General features: G+C 32.2%; 1 protein-coding gene across 5 annotated transcripts in view; it reads left to right on the top strand.

Moving 5' to 3' along the window:
• Nucleotides 1–7,745: 7,745 nt before the first annotated feature.
• Nucleotides 7,746–14,130, top strand: part of LOC6052953 (ubiquitin-conjugating enzyme E2-17 kDa) — a 35,799-nt gene continuing 29,414 nt past the window's right edge. Inside the window, exon 1 of one of the 5 annotated variants that reach the window (XM_038257420.1) lies at nucleotides 7,746–7,902. The gene's annotated coding sequence lies outside the window, so the exon portion shown is untranslated. Of the gene's footprint in view, nucleotides 7,903–13,637; nucleotides 14,044–14,130 lie in introns of those variants that run through there. The other 4 variants (XM_038257428.1, XM_038257447.1, XM_038257431.1 and 1 more) reach the window with 4 other exon arrangements.

Below are 14,130 nucleotides of genomic sequence, written 5' to 3'. Positions count from 1 at the left end.
GGACGGTTAACTGCCCAGCGGTTTGAAATAGTGAAGAATTGACGATGTAAAGGTGTGGGCTCGGTGAGGCCGGTATGCATCCTTTAAATATCGAGAAATTAAGAGTGCAACATGAAGTTAAACTTTCTGTTGTGAAGTTTTTCATAAAATTTGCGAAAGTTGTTCATGTTACCGGCTCACGTCTCTCTTTTTAATTTCTCGATAAATATGCAAAGCCACGGTGTGTTTCGTAGAACAGGAGGAGTCGGCCATTGGCTGATTCGTTAAGGGTACACTCAAACCCCGATGGTTTGACACCAACTGTTGTCAAACGAACGGAGTCACTTTTTAGTTTGACACTCCTTTTACACAGAGATCACTCACACTACCAAACGTTTGTTTTGATAGTGTGTGTTCGTCACTTTTTAGTTTGACTTTGACCAACCAACGGGGTACAAACAAAAAAAGTGTCAAACGAAAAAGTGACCAAGTAGTGTAGTCATTTTTTCGTGGCTGCCTCCGATTATGTCGCCTCTCGTCATCCTTCTCTTCCGTCGGATTTTTCTCCTCGCCGCCGTGAAATTAACTTTTCACACGTGTCCAAAAACTGGATGTAAATCTGCTTAAATGCAACGCTTGCAGCATTTTCTCCTCGATGATCTCGACCCAGTCCTTCAATCACTCACCCGAGCTACCACCATCGAATGCAACCGGTACAAATTCACATCCCGACCTCCAATCTTCGGAAACTGTATAAAAGACGTCCTACAAAAACAAACAAAATCAATCACAAATTCCTCAAAACACCCATGCTTCCTTCTTACCATCTCCGGTCGTGAATAAGCTGCAGGTCCTGCAGAAAGCTGGCCCCTTGTGCAAAAGGTCATTCCTGGATTTTTTTTTTTTTTGAAAGGGTTCCTATAAACCAAATTTTTATTTTTTTATTTTTTTGTGTTTTTAGAACCGCCTTGTGTCTCAGGGGTATTCAAAAACACTTAAACAGCAAAAAATGAAAATTTGGTATATATATATATATATATCCTATAGGACCTTTTTGAAGAAAAAAAAACTCAAGATTTTGTCTTTTTAAAACGAATAAGTGCATCTCCAGCGCTGGGTGCAAACATCGAAGCAAAGCTAATTTGCACCCGACGTCAACCCCATCGCGGTACCTGTTTCGGTAGCAAATTTGCTCTCAGTTCTTCGGGATTTCACTTTGCTACCCGGTATTCAGTCTGTTTGCTACCGCTTCAAATAGAATTATGCACGGAAAAATCGAATCAAGCACGGAAAAAAAAATAAAAAAATTAAAAAAAAATAAAAAAAACCAAAAATTTCAAAAAATTTCAAAAATTTCAAAAATTTCAAAAATTTCAAAAATTTTAAAAATTTCAAAAATTTCAAAAATTTCAAAATTTCAAAATTTCAAAATTTCAAAATTTCAAAAATTTTAAAATTTAAAATTTCAAAATTTCAAAATTTCAAAATTTCAAAATTTAAAATTTCAAAAATTTCAAACATTTCAAAATTTCAAAATTTCAAAATTTCAAAATTTCAAAATTTCAAAATTAAAAATTTCAAAATTTCAAAATTTCAAAATTTCAAAAATTTCAAAAATTTCAAAAATTTCAAAAATTTCAAAAATTTCAAAAATTTCAAAAATTTCAAAAATTTCAAAAATTTCAACAATTTCAAAAATTTCAAAAATTTCAAAAATTTCAAAAGTTTCAAAAATTTTGAAAAATTTCAAAAATTTTAAAAATTTCAAAAATTTCAAAAATTTCAAAAATTTCAAAAATTTCAAAAATTTCAAAAGTTTCAAAAATTTCAAAAATTTTAAAAGTTTCAAAAGTTTCAAAAATTTCAAAAATTTCAAAAATTTCAAAAATTTCAAAAATTTCAAAATTTCAAAATTTCAAAATTTCAAAATTTCAAAATTTCAAAATTTCAAAATTTCAAAATTTCAAAAATTCAAAATTTCAAAATTTCAAAATTTCAAAATTTAAAAATTTAAAAATTTCAAAATTTCAAAAATTTAAAATTTAAAATTCAAAATTTCAAAATTTTAAAAATTTCAAAATCTCAAAATTTCAAAATTTCAAAATTTCAAAATTTCAAAATTTCAAAATTTCAAAATTTCAAAATTTAAAATTTCAAAATTTCAAAATTTCAAAATTTCAAAAATTCAAAATTTCAAAATTTCAAAATTTCAAAATTTCAAAATTTCAAAATTTCAAAATTTCAAAATTTCAAAATTTCAAAATTTCAAAATTTTAACAATTTCAAAATTTCAAAATTCAAAATTCAAAAATTCAAAATTTCAAAATTTCAAAATTTCTAAAATTTCAAAATTTCAAAATTTCAAAATTTCAAAATTTCAAAATTAAAATTTCTAAAATTTCAAAATTTCATTTTCAAAATTTCAAAATTTCAAAATTTCAAAATTTCAAAATTTCAAAATTTCAAAATTTCAAAATTTCAAAATTTCAAAATTTCAAAAATTTCAAAATTTCAAAATTTCAAAATTTCAAAATTTCAAAATTTCAAAATTTCAAAATTTCAAAATTTCAAAATTTCAAAATTTCAAAATTTCAAAATTTCAAAATTTCAAAAATTTCAAAATTTCAAAATTTCAAAATTTCAAAATTTCAAAATTTCAAAATTTCAAAATTTCAAAATTTCAAAAATTTCAAAAATTTCAAAAATTTCAAAAATTTCAAAAATTTCAAAAATTTCAAAAATTTCAAAAATTTCAAAAATTTCAAAAATTTCAAAAATTTCAAAAATTTCAAAAATTTCAAAAATTTTAAAAATTTCAAAAATTTGAACATATATTATTTATTAAATCAAATAATTTTTAAATTTTTGAATTTTTGAATTTTTAAATTTTTGAATTTTAAATTTTTGAATTTTAGATTTTTTAAATTTTTGAATTTTTGAATTTTAAATTTTTTAATTTTTAAATTTTTAAATTTTTGAATTTTTGAATTTTGAATTTTGAATTTTGAATTTTTGAATTTTGAATTTTTGAATTTTGAATCTTGAATTGAATTTTGAATTTTGAATCCCTTTGAATCCTTGAATTTTTTAAATTTTGAATTTTTGAATTTTGAATTTTGAACTTTTGAATCCCTTGAATTTTGAATTTTGAACTTTGAACTTTTGAATCTTGAATTTTGAATTTTGAACTTTGAATTTTGAATTGAATCTTAATTTTGAATTTTAGAATTTTAAATTTTAGAATTTTAGAATTTTAGAATTTTAGAATTTTAGAATTTTAGAATTTTAGAATTTTAGAATTTTAGAATTTTAGAATTTTAGAATTTTAGAATTTTAGAATTTTAGAATTTTAGAATTTTAGAAATTTAGAATTTTTGAATTTTTGAATTTTAGAATTTTAGAAATTTAGAATTTTAGAATTTTAGAATTTTAGAATTTTAGAATTTTAGAATTTTAGAATTTTAGAATTTTAAATTTTAAATTTTAGAATTTTAGAATTTTAGAATTTTAGAATTTTAGAATTTTAAATTTTAGAATTTTAGAATTTTAGAATTTCAGAATTTTAAATTTTAGAATTTTAGAATTTTAGAATTTTAGAATTTTAGAATTTTAGAATTTTAGAATTTTAGAATTTTAGAATTTTAGAATTTTAGAATTTTAGAATTTTAGAATTTTAGAATTTTAGAATTTTAGAATTTAGAATTTTAGAATTTTAGAATTTAGAATTTTAGAATTTAGAATTTTAGAATTTTAGAATTTTAAATTTTAGAATTTTAGAATTTTAGAATTTTAGAATTTTAGAATTTTAGAATTTTAGAATTTTAAATTTTAATTTAGAATTTAAGAACTTTAGAATTTTAGAATTTTAGAATTTTAAATTTTAGAATTTTAGAATTTTAGAATTTTAGAATTTTAAATTTTAAATCTTTAAATTTTTAACTTAATTTTGAATTTTGAATTTTGAATCCTTGAATTTTGAATTTTGAACTTTGAATTTTGAATTTTTGAATTTTGAATTTTGAATCCTTTGAATTTTCAAATTTTGAATCTTGAATTTTGAATTTTGAATTTGAATTTTGAATTTTTGAATTCTTGAATTTTGAATTTTTGAATTTTGAATTTTGAATTTTGAATTTTTGAATTTTTGAATTTTGAATTTTTGAATTTTGAATTTTGAATTTTGAATTTTGAATTTTGAATTTGAACCTTTTAACTTGAATCTTTGAATTTTGAATTTTGAATTTTTGAATTTTGAATTTTTGAATTTTGAATTTTGAATTTTGAATTTTGAATTTTGAATTTTGAATTATTGAATTTTGAATTTTGAATTTGGAATTTTGAATTTTAGAATTTTAGAACTTTAGAATTTTAGAATTTTAGAATTTTAGAATTTTAGAATTTTGGAATTTTAGAATTTTAAATTTTAGAATTTTAGAATTTTTAAATTTTAAATTTTTAAATTTTTAAATTTTGAACTTTTGAATTTTGAATTTTCGAATTTTTGAATTTTGAATCCTTGAATTTTGAATTTTGAATTTTGAATTTTCAAATTTTTGAATTTTAAATTTTGAATTCTTGAATTTTGAATTTTTAACTTTGAATTATTTAATCTTTGAAATATTTGAATTTTGAATTTTGAATTTTGAATTTTGAATTTTGAATTTTGAATTTTGAATTTTGAATTTTTGAATTTTGAACTTTGAATTTTAAATTTTGAATTTTTGAATTTTGAATTTTTAAATTTGAATTTTGAACTCCTTTGAATTTTTGAATTTTTGAACTTTGAACCTTTGAATTCTTTGAACCTTGAATTTTGAATTTTTGAATTTTGAATTTTGAACTTTTGAATTCTTGAATTTTGAATTTGAAATTTTGAATTTTTGAATTTTGGAATTTTGAATTTTGGAATTTTGGAATCTTGAATTTTTGAATTTTAAATTTTTGAACTTTAAATTTTGAATCCTTTGAATTTTTGAATTTTTGAATTTTGAATTTGAATTTTTGAATTTTGAATTTTGAATTTTGAATTTTGAATTTTGAATTTTGAATTTTGAATTTTGAATTTTTGAATTTTGAACCTTGAATTTTTGAATTTTTGAATCTTTGAATTTTGAATTTTGAATTTTGAATTTTGAATTTTTGAATTTTGAAATTTTGAATTTTGAATTTTTGAATTTTTGAATTTTTGAATTTTTGAATTTTTGAATTTTTGAATTTTTGAATTTTTGAATTTTTGAATTTTTGAATTTTTGAATTTTTGAATTTTAGAATTTTAGAATTTTAGAATTTTTGAATTTTTGAATTTTTGAATTCTTGAATTTTTAATTTTTGAATTTTTGAATCATACATCATACATATCATACATAGAGCAGACATATAAAAATCTCCGAAACACGCATTCAAAACTTTGCCCCCGGCTTGCCGGTACTTGTCGGGTATCAGAAAATGAGTACCCGACAGGTACCGACACATATTTTTCTTCTACAGATGAACTTGAGATCAAATTTGATACCTGCTTTGCTACGCGCGGTGGGAGACTCGGGGGCAAACTCGAGAGCAAATTTGGTGGGAATCAAATCGGGTAGCAAACAGTTAAACTTTCGACATTTTCGAAAAATTAAATTCTTTGAAATTTTGAATAGGATTAAAAAGTTTAATAAACTTTTAGCATTTCTAGGCATGAATCAACACATAATTATTGATTTTGATGGTAAACGAGAGCAAAAAATGATAAAAACCCATATTTGCCCCCCTCGGTGGGCTTGTTTCTGTGTCAAATTTGCTACCCTAGCGGTGGGTATGACGGAGTTTTTTCAAGGTGGCAAATTTGATCTCGGTATTCATGAGCTCAAATCAGCTTACTCGATTCAATTTGCTGATTTTCACTATTTAAACTACTTCCCAAGTAACCAATCAGCACTAAAAGCAATAATTGTTCAGCACTAAGAGCGCTTTACAGGCAATGAATAACAGCTGAAATGTTTTGGAAATTGCATGAAATGCGCTTTTACAGCTGGTTTGCAGCTGATTTTGAACTTTATATTTTTGTTTTAGAGCTGGGCCCATACTGTTCTTGATCCGGCCCTGCTAAACGTCAAAAAAAAATTAGATGCAAAAATGTTGTTATCTCTTTCGCTCTCGTCCTCCTTCCCCAGTTCTATTTTTGGTTTGTTTACTTCTTTACCGATACAGCTTGATGGGAGGAAATTGCTGAGAAAGGGAAGGGGAAAATTTATTTGATGAAATGCTTGAGGGCTTTTGTTAATTTGATTTGGTTAACCGCGGTGGATTTTCTTGAAATAATTCGAACTGTCAAAAATCCACCAAAGCATCTACCGGTGGATACTTTTCTACCACAGATTTTTGTGCGATCAATGTGGTAGATGGGGTCGGATAATTCTGTCAGTCAACCAACCTGCAGAGAGAAAATTTTTCGAGCAAAACTATCACAAAATTCTTTACTAAGCGAATTCCACAAAGTATTTAACCTTGGCGCATATTCCACGCGGACACTTGGTCACTTTTTTGGCCGAAATGGACCGCTAGGGGCCCACAGGAACAAGGACATCGCATTTTTCCTAAAAACAGAAAAGTTTTCCGCGCAAACAAACCGGTCCAAATTGTAAATAAACAAAACGTCAAACGTCTTGTTTCGCTCTTCTCTCATTTTTTGCTCTTTTCTCTCAGAGGAACCGTGAAGAAACGGGAGCAATCGGGAGGAATCGGGAGAAATGTAGAGCAACCGAGATAAACTGTCAAAAGCAAAATTTCAGAGCAAACGGGAGCAAAGTAGAGGAAACGGGAGAAACTTGGAGTAATAAGAGCTACTCCCTTGCTCACTGTTTTGCCCCGAGGGTAGATGCTTTGGTGGATTTTTGACAGTTCGAATTATTTCAAGAAAATCCACCGTGGTTAACAAAAATCAAATTAACAAAAGCCCTTTGGTGTTGGAGACTTGATGCCAGGAACGGGTTGTTGATGTGTTTCTTTAGTTGAATCATGCAGCTTTGCCGTCACGCCTAAATAAGCGGTGGCATCCGGGCGCAGTTTCAGTAGTATTTATAAGTTGCATTTTGTACTGGAATGTGCAACTTCTTTTTGTTCGAGCTAATTAATCATAAATAAAAAGCCAAACGACGGTCTCAGACAGATTTATCAACGGTATCCGGCCGCTCCGGTCTAGACCTATTTTAATGTGTTTGCAACCCAGGAACAGCACGTTCATCGGTTTGGGAGAGGGATGAGCGAGCTAGAAATATTTTGTTTTGATTTCATAATTCTTTCTCTTTCACTTCTCAACTGTGTTGCCAGTAAAATGGGAAAAAATGAAGCAGTGTTGCTAGCAGCTGCATGAGATCAGCTACATTTCAACTAATGCTAGAGCAGTTGTGTTAATGCTGATTTGCTCTCACATTAGCTGTTTTACAGCAGATTAGCTGTTGAATGCTGGTTTAAAGTCTATTTATGATTACTTTTAGTGCTGGATGGTTACTTGGGTTATTTTGTAAAACTGTTGATGGAAACTTGCTTGTTCACTTCCTATTGAGTTATTTATCACTCGATTTCAGTTGAAAACACTTTTCATGGGCTGTAATTGAACGTCAAAGTGCTGATATGGCAACATTAGAGGCACGATGGAGTTAGATGCTATTCCCCTATTTCTTCCAGTGCACTCAAAAACGATAAGTTGGCGAGTGCCGTGTGATTTAAGCCCACTGGGCACGCAACGCAACCAGCTCTCGGCTCTTTCTGTCTTCGGTCGTGAGTGGTCAGCACTCGTTCCACACTTTGCGCAAGAAAGGCCAGCCAGCAGCGGAACACACTCACTCATTCTTCAGTTCGTGGTCAGAAGGTGTCGGAGTGGAAGTTTTAGTGCGGACATTTGCGATCGGTTGTTTCGGTGCGAAACGGACGGTTTTGCAGGTGAATATCGGGTTCAAAGTGTGCCCCGAACAGGTTGCCACCTGGTTCACGTGGAATCGACCCCGGAAAAGTGTTTTCCCGAGGTCAGGCCGATTTTCTTTTTTCTCGCCGTCGATCGCCTACTTTGGGCTCAAGGAGGTGTGTGTGTGTGTGTGTGCGTGAGAAAGCGAGAGAGTGTGAGCGAATGAGATGGTATGGGTGGAGGGAACGGGATGAAAAAGGGGAACCGTGAGAGTGACCGCCTAAGAGAAGAAAATTAATCGCAGAGTTCTCACGCTGAGCAAAATGGTTGACGGGCTGTTTCTGTGCGGTTGACACGGCCGTAAGGAATGTTGTGAGTGAAAGAAGAGAGAGAACAGAGAAGGAGAGCCAAATCCGTATCGAGGTGAGTGCGGTTCGGTTGGAAGGTGTCAGTGGTGCCAGAATTTTGTTTTAAATTTTAACAGGCTTTTCATTATTTCTAGCAAAGCAATTTAATTGGGCCAATGTCAAAGTGTAAACAAAGAGTCTATCGTGCTCGTTCCTAATGTAAACACCCACCGATGTGAGCAGGCCCAATTTCATTGTTTTGCTTAATTTAAAAATTGATACAAAAGCAAAAGAAATAACAAATTTCAAACCCATTTTTTTAAAGTGTGTAATTTTACAAAATACATCAAAAACTCGCATACTTTTTCAAAAGGTCCTACACACTTAGATGTCTTTACAGAATTCTGTAAAGTTTAGTTCGGTAAGTCTTCTGTCAAAATAAACGGAATTTTACCAAAAATCGGTTGAAAGATTAACAAAAACTAATTTTATTACCAAACTAATTGATTATAAAATCACTCGAAAAACGAAATTTTTAATTTGACCTCGTAGACCCACCTTCATGTATACATCTATACATATCGACTCAGAATCAAATTCTGAGCAAATGTTTGTATGTGCGGTGGGATGTTGATAAAAAAATGCACTGGGTTGTCTCGGCACTGGCTGAACCGATTTGGACCGTTTTGGTCTCATTCGGCCGTTCTGGGGTCCCATAAGTCGCTACTGAAAATTATAAAGTTTAGTTAATTACTTCAAAAGTTACGCTAAAAAACGATTTTACAAAAGTCCGGAAGATTGTAAAAATTGTGGTTTTTGTAAGAAACCCCTTCATGTTATACATTTTCAGAAAGGTAGTCGAAAGACCTTTACAACGAGTTCAAAAGATTGCAGATCTGATAACCCTATCAAAAGTTATAAGCACTTAAGTGTTAATTATGCTCTTTTTGGAGGCCGGATCTTAGATATTTTGATGAGAATTTTGTCCGGATCTATCATGCGACCTGTCGTTAGATATGTAAAAAGACCCTTCCAACGAGTTCAAAAGATTGAAGATCTGACAACCCTATCAAAAGTTATAAGCACATAAGGACCCTGAATTATGAAGATCTGACTACCCAATCTGATGGTACGAATAATGAATCAAGTTGATAGAACACTGAAAGGTCCGCCATTTTGTATCTTTTTTGGATAGCATTACGCTCTAACCACCTAAAGATGGATTAAGGTGAAGCCGTTGATCATTATCGAAGAAAATTAATCATCACTATAAAAAATTGTGTATTGAGATTTGAGGAGATCGAAGTAGGTCGCGCTGCGGGTCGGACACAAATTTTTGTGCTCCTGTCATTTACATGGAGTTTTAGTTTTTTAATGTTTGAGACAAAATTTAAATGTCTTTACGGTTCAAACGGTTTTTGAATGTTTTAAAACTTGTGCACCTGGTGAAGAAGGAAACTGTTACGGACAGCTTTAAACCGGACGGCGCTGTGAGACGATTGTGCTTCCTGAGGCATAGAACGGCTGTTCAAGATCGAGTTGTTCAAACCCGGTGAGGAATTTCCTTTTTGCATCCTTATTCAATTTTCAAGTGTTGCAGGAGCGGCCGTTACTGACTGGTTACGGTATTAGCTTTATAAGCAAATGGTTCTGGGTTCGATTCCCATCTGCTCCCAACGATGAACATGAAGAAAAAATCAAAATTGTTCGAGCGGGGTTCGATTCCCCGTCCAGATTCGCGGCTTTATGAGCTATGACTGGAATTAGGAACAATGTTACTGTTTACCGCTAACAATTATATACGCGCTGGATCTTTGTCCATTTGACGAGGGTCCGGAAGTTCTGAATAACGTTTGGGTCAAATTGTTGCAAACGTTCTTTAGGGCGGGGCTTGTCGGTTCAGCGGAGGTACCTCGCGCTCGGCTAGCCAGCGTAGAAATGGGTCACCGAAGCTCGGCAGAGCTAACACCTTTCATATGCCTATGCGAGTTATTTGCATGTACAGGAAGTCAAAATCTAAAATACATGGAAACAACTCAATTTGTAAGAAGTGGCCGCGTGGCCCCGTTTGATTGGTTGCACACACACACACACACACACACACACACACACACACTATAAAAAATTGTGTATTACATCCAATTTAACGAATTTTAGCACCAAAAGGAATCAGCATGTGCCGGTTGTTGCCTTCTTGAAGCCACTGAAGGAATTTTTGATCTAAATCAATTGTGCTTCAAAATTTATATACCTACTTCTGTGTCACAGTCATTGACGTCCTAGTTGGCAATCATTGATTAATGACGATTTCCATAACTTAACAAGGAATGGGATAATCGTTACCAAAAGGAATCAGCACGTGTAGGGCACTATTCTAAACAACTTGTTGAAGGAATTTTGTCAAAATATTGAAAGCGACGGAAAAATCATGATAATGATAGAAGTCTTCACGTTAAGTACCGTTTTTGGTTTACCGAACGAAAATCTAATTGTGTACATACCAATTTCTCATTACTGAACTCTTTACTGCAATCTACACTACTGAAATTTTCAGTAAATGAAAACTTGCTGAAATTTCAGCAAACTTTGACAGCTCCGTACAAATTTTAACTGAAATTCAGCGAAAAACTAACTGAAAATTTCAGTAGTGCAGTTTTCAGTAAATATTAACTGAAAACGAACATCAGAATTTGCTGTGTATGTATCGTCATCTGGGACGAATCGAGACTATACGCATAAATGTCCCATATACAAAATTAGCAAGATGAGAAAAATGCAAGGCAAGTTTGTCACATACACTCATCGACCAAACATGGCAATTAAAAAAAACGTTGCTTAATCCACCTTCAGGTGGTTGATGCCTTCCTCACATTTATTAAACATTTTTATAACTGATATTTAGTATTGTTTGTTTAGTATGCTTTAATGTAAACTAACAGTTCATCTTGCTCACGTCAGTTAATGTGTCCATTAGGCTAGATAAGGAATAAACAGGAAGCAGTGCTTGCTTGTAGAACGTATTGTTATGCTTCGATTGAACTAACCGGCACAGTCCTTTTCGTCGATCATCGACTGTCATTTTTCATACATTGAACTGAACCACCCTGAACATTCGAATTTTAGTAAACAAAAACAAATAAAAAAAAACCTGTTGGGAAATGGACTGAGGTTATGTCAATTCAGACCTTTTTTAAAACTGCTTGTAATTTTAGATAGGTAAGTCAGATCTGGAAAATTCTTAATCCACAAGAAAAGTCTTTTCAGAACCATTCTGAAAATATATAATATGGCATCTTTTCAAATAATGCTGTATGGGTAGTCCTGGTACCCCTTGTTGGTTTTCGATGAGCCCAGTTAACGAGCAGCATTACCAACCCAACGATAGACTGCACGATGGATCCGGACATTCTGTTCCTAAAAAAAACTTAGTGTTCATATCTTTTGATAAGTTTGTGAGATCTTAAATTTTTTGGATTCGCTCAAAAAGTCATCCAAAAATGATTCGCATACTTGATAGAGGATTTGTGTTAACCGAATTCTGTAAAGACACATGTCGCCACCTATGAACAAATAGCGTGAACCTATGATTTTAGAAAAAAAAATTCCTTCATAATCAATATTTTTATAAAACTTATGCCGGATTCATATGACAAAATTATTTACAACAATTTGGTGTACAACTTTCCAATATTTGTTTGATTTTTCTATGAGAAAACTGTAAATTTAGGGAAAAATAGTAATTTGGACTATTTGGCAAGAAAGTCTGTTAAAAATCATTAAAAATTGTTGAATGTGATGTGATGTGTTAACGATCTGTTATCAACTATATAACTGTTTATTTCATTCATATATACGGGGAAACTAATTTTTTCGTGCTCCAAAACATGTATTTTTTTAAAGTTCACAAATTTTTGCGCGCCCAAAAATTTATGTTAATTTTTTTTAAACCAAAAATTTTTCTCGTCTTTTGCAACCAGTTTTATTAAGATTGATGCAGGGAATCATGAGAAATAATCTATTTTGTTCTTCAATCCGGCAGAAAGGCATACGATTTCAGGCAAGTAACCTCATTTTGGCGCCACCTACATTTGAAACACAGTCGCGCTGCAAAACCTCAATCGGGACGTCATTTTCGTTCTTCAGTGCTCATAACTTTTGATATGGTTATCAGATATTAGAATTCAACGGACTTTTAAATACCTTCCTAAAATACATAACACATTAAAAAAATCGTAACTCCCCGCCATTTCAACCGATTTTAGCTGTTTTTTAACAAATCAAGGTGATTAGTTGACCTTTCAAAGAAAAATAGTTAGAAGCTTCAAAAATGTACCCTAGCATTTGAAAAGGTCGCATTAAACTAAAAAATGTTGTTTGGACGGTGTCTGGACCAAAGAGCTTATGTCTGAATAAATTTTTATCAAATTCCTTGCAAATAATCTGGCAACACTGGCACCATTGTTGATTTTTTAAGGTGAGTGTCATCACACTGTTATAAGTGAACGAACTCCGCCTATGTGGTTGTGAACGGAACAGCCGATGAAGAACGCGAGAGTTAATTTAGGGCCGTACTGCACAGTGGGAGAATGTTGAAATAGGTTCCGTCGAAACATGTAACAGAAGTACTGAGTACAGTCATCTGCACATGTGGAACTTTTGAAGGCTCGGGATTCCAACTTGCGATCTCCGAATTGTGAGTCCAATGCGCGGTCTTATTGATCTTCCCGGTGTTCTGTTTTTTGGATGATACAATAACAATTCTCATCATATATTTTTTTCCTTCCTATTGACAAATTACCTTAAAAGTTTTCCATAACTCAGTTAGTATGGATTATTTCTATCAATTTTATTTTTTTCTTCAGTTATTCCCTTGACATGATGAGAAAACTGTAAACTCAAGCAAAACAATTTAATTGGGCCAATGTAAACAAAGTCCTGATCGTTCATAATGTTAACATCAACCGACGTGAGCAGGATAGACTCTTTGTTTACAATTCAACATTGGCCCATTTGAATTGTTTTGCTTGAACTAACCGGTTATCGTTATAAATAACTGCACAAATTAAACAAAAATTAATTATCTTTGGCAGGATATTGATACGTTTTTCCATCCCTTTTGCCATACTTTTTTAGAATATTTATTTTTGAAGCGTTTTTTTAGTTTTAAATTTTGAACTAAATTTTGACATTTTTCAGTATTTTGCACAATGTGCACAACACACGGTCGCCAACATGACTTCCGTGGCCGCAGAGTTCTCTCTCCGGCTCTCCCTCTCTTTTTCTCCTTCTCTCGTTTCTCACCAGCTCACTCAAAAGTTTGACAGTTGTCGACCGCACTTTCAAGTGTCATCTGGCTGGCAGGTCACTCACTGTTTTTATCGTTTTCCCGTCATCGCCTCGCGCCAGCCAGTGTTGGCATCGCTCGCACCGTCCTCTTCGGTCTGGCAACCCTTGCCGCCGTCTCCGTCGTGTCGACCGACTATCGTCATCGAACCGCGCGAGCAGAACGATCAAAAAACGCAGCAGCAGCAGCACCGCTGGCCAGGGAGGAAAAATCGTAGTAGCCATCTTGTGTAAAAGAGGAGTACGTTTTTTTTTCTCGTTCGTCGTTCGTTCGATCGTGGCCCCTTTCGAAGGTGACGAGGACCTTCCGCGATTGTACAGGTGTCGGGTGCGCGCGTGGTTTTTGAGGAAGCACCGGGTTTCAGGTTCAGACGGAACGTTCCCGTTACGGGGAACGAGTTTTGCGAGCGCCGTTATTTTCGGATTTTGCCATTTCCGGTTAATTTTCGAGTGTGGTGTGTGCGGTCGAGGTCGCGTCGTGGACTTGCGGTCGGTGCGGTGGTCGAGGACCGGGAATCTGCTCCGCAGTGCGTTCCGGATCGCTCCGCGGGACACTTTCCTTGTTGTCCAGGGGGT

This window comes from Culex quinquefasciatus, chromosome 1 (genome assembly GCF_015732765.1).
Source record: "Culex quinquefasciatus strain JHB chromosome 1, VPISU_Cqui_1.0_pri_paternal, whole genome shotgun sequence".
NCBI classification, from domain to species: Eukaryota; Metazoa; Arthropoda; class Insecta; order Diptera; family Culicidae; genus Culex; species Culex quinquefasciatus.
This window is presented reverse-complemented; position numbering and strand designations above follow the sequence as displayed.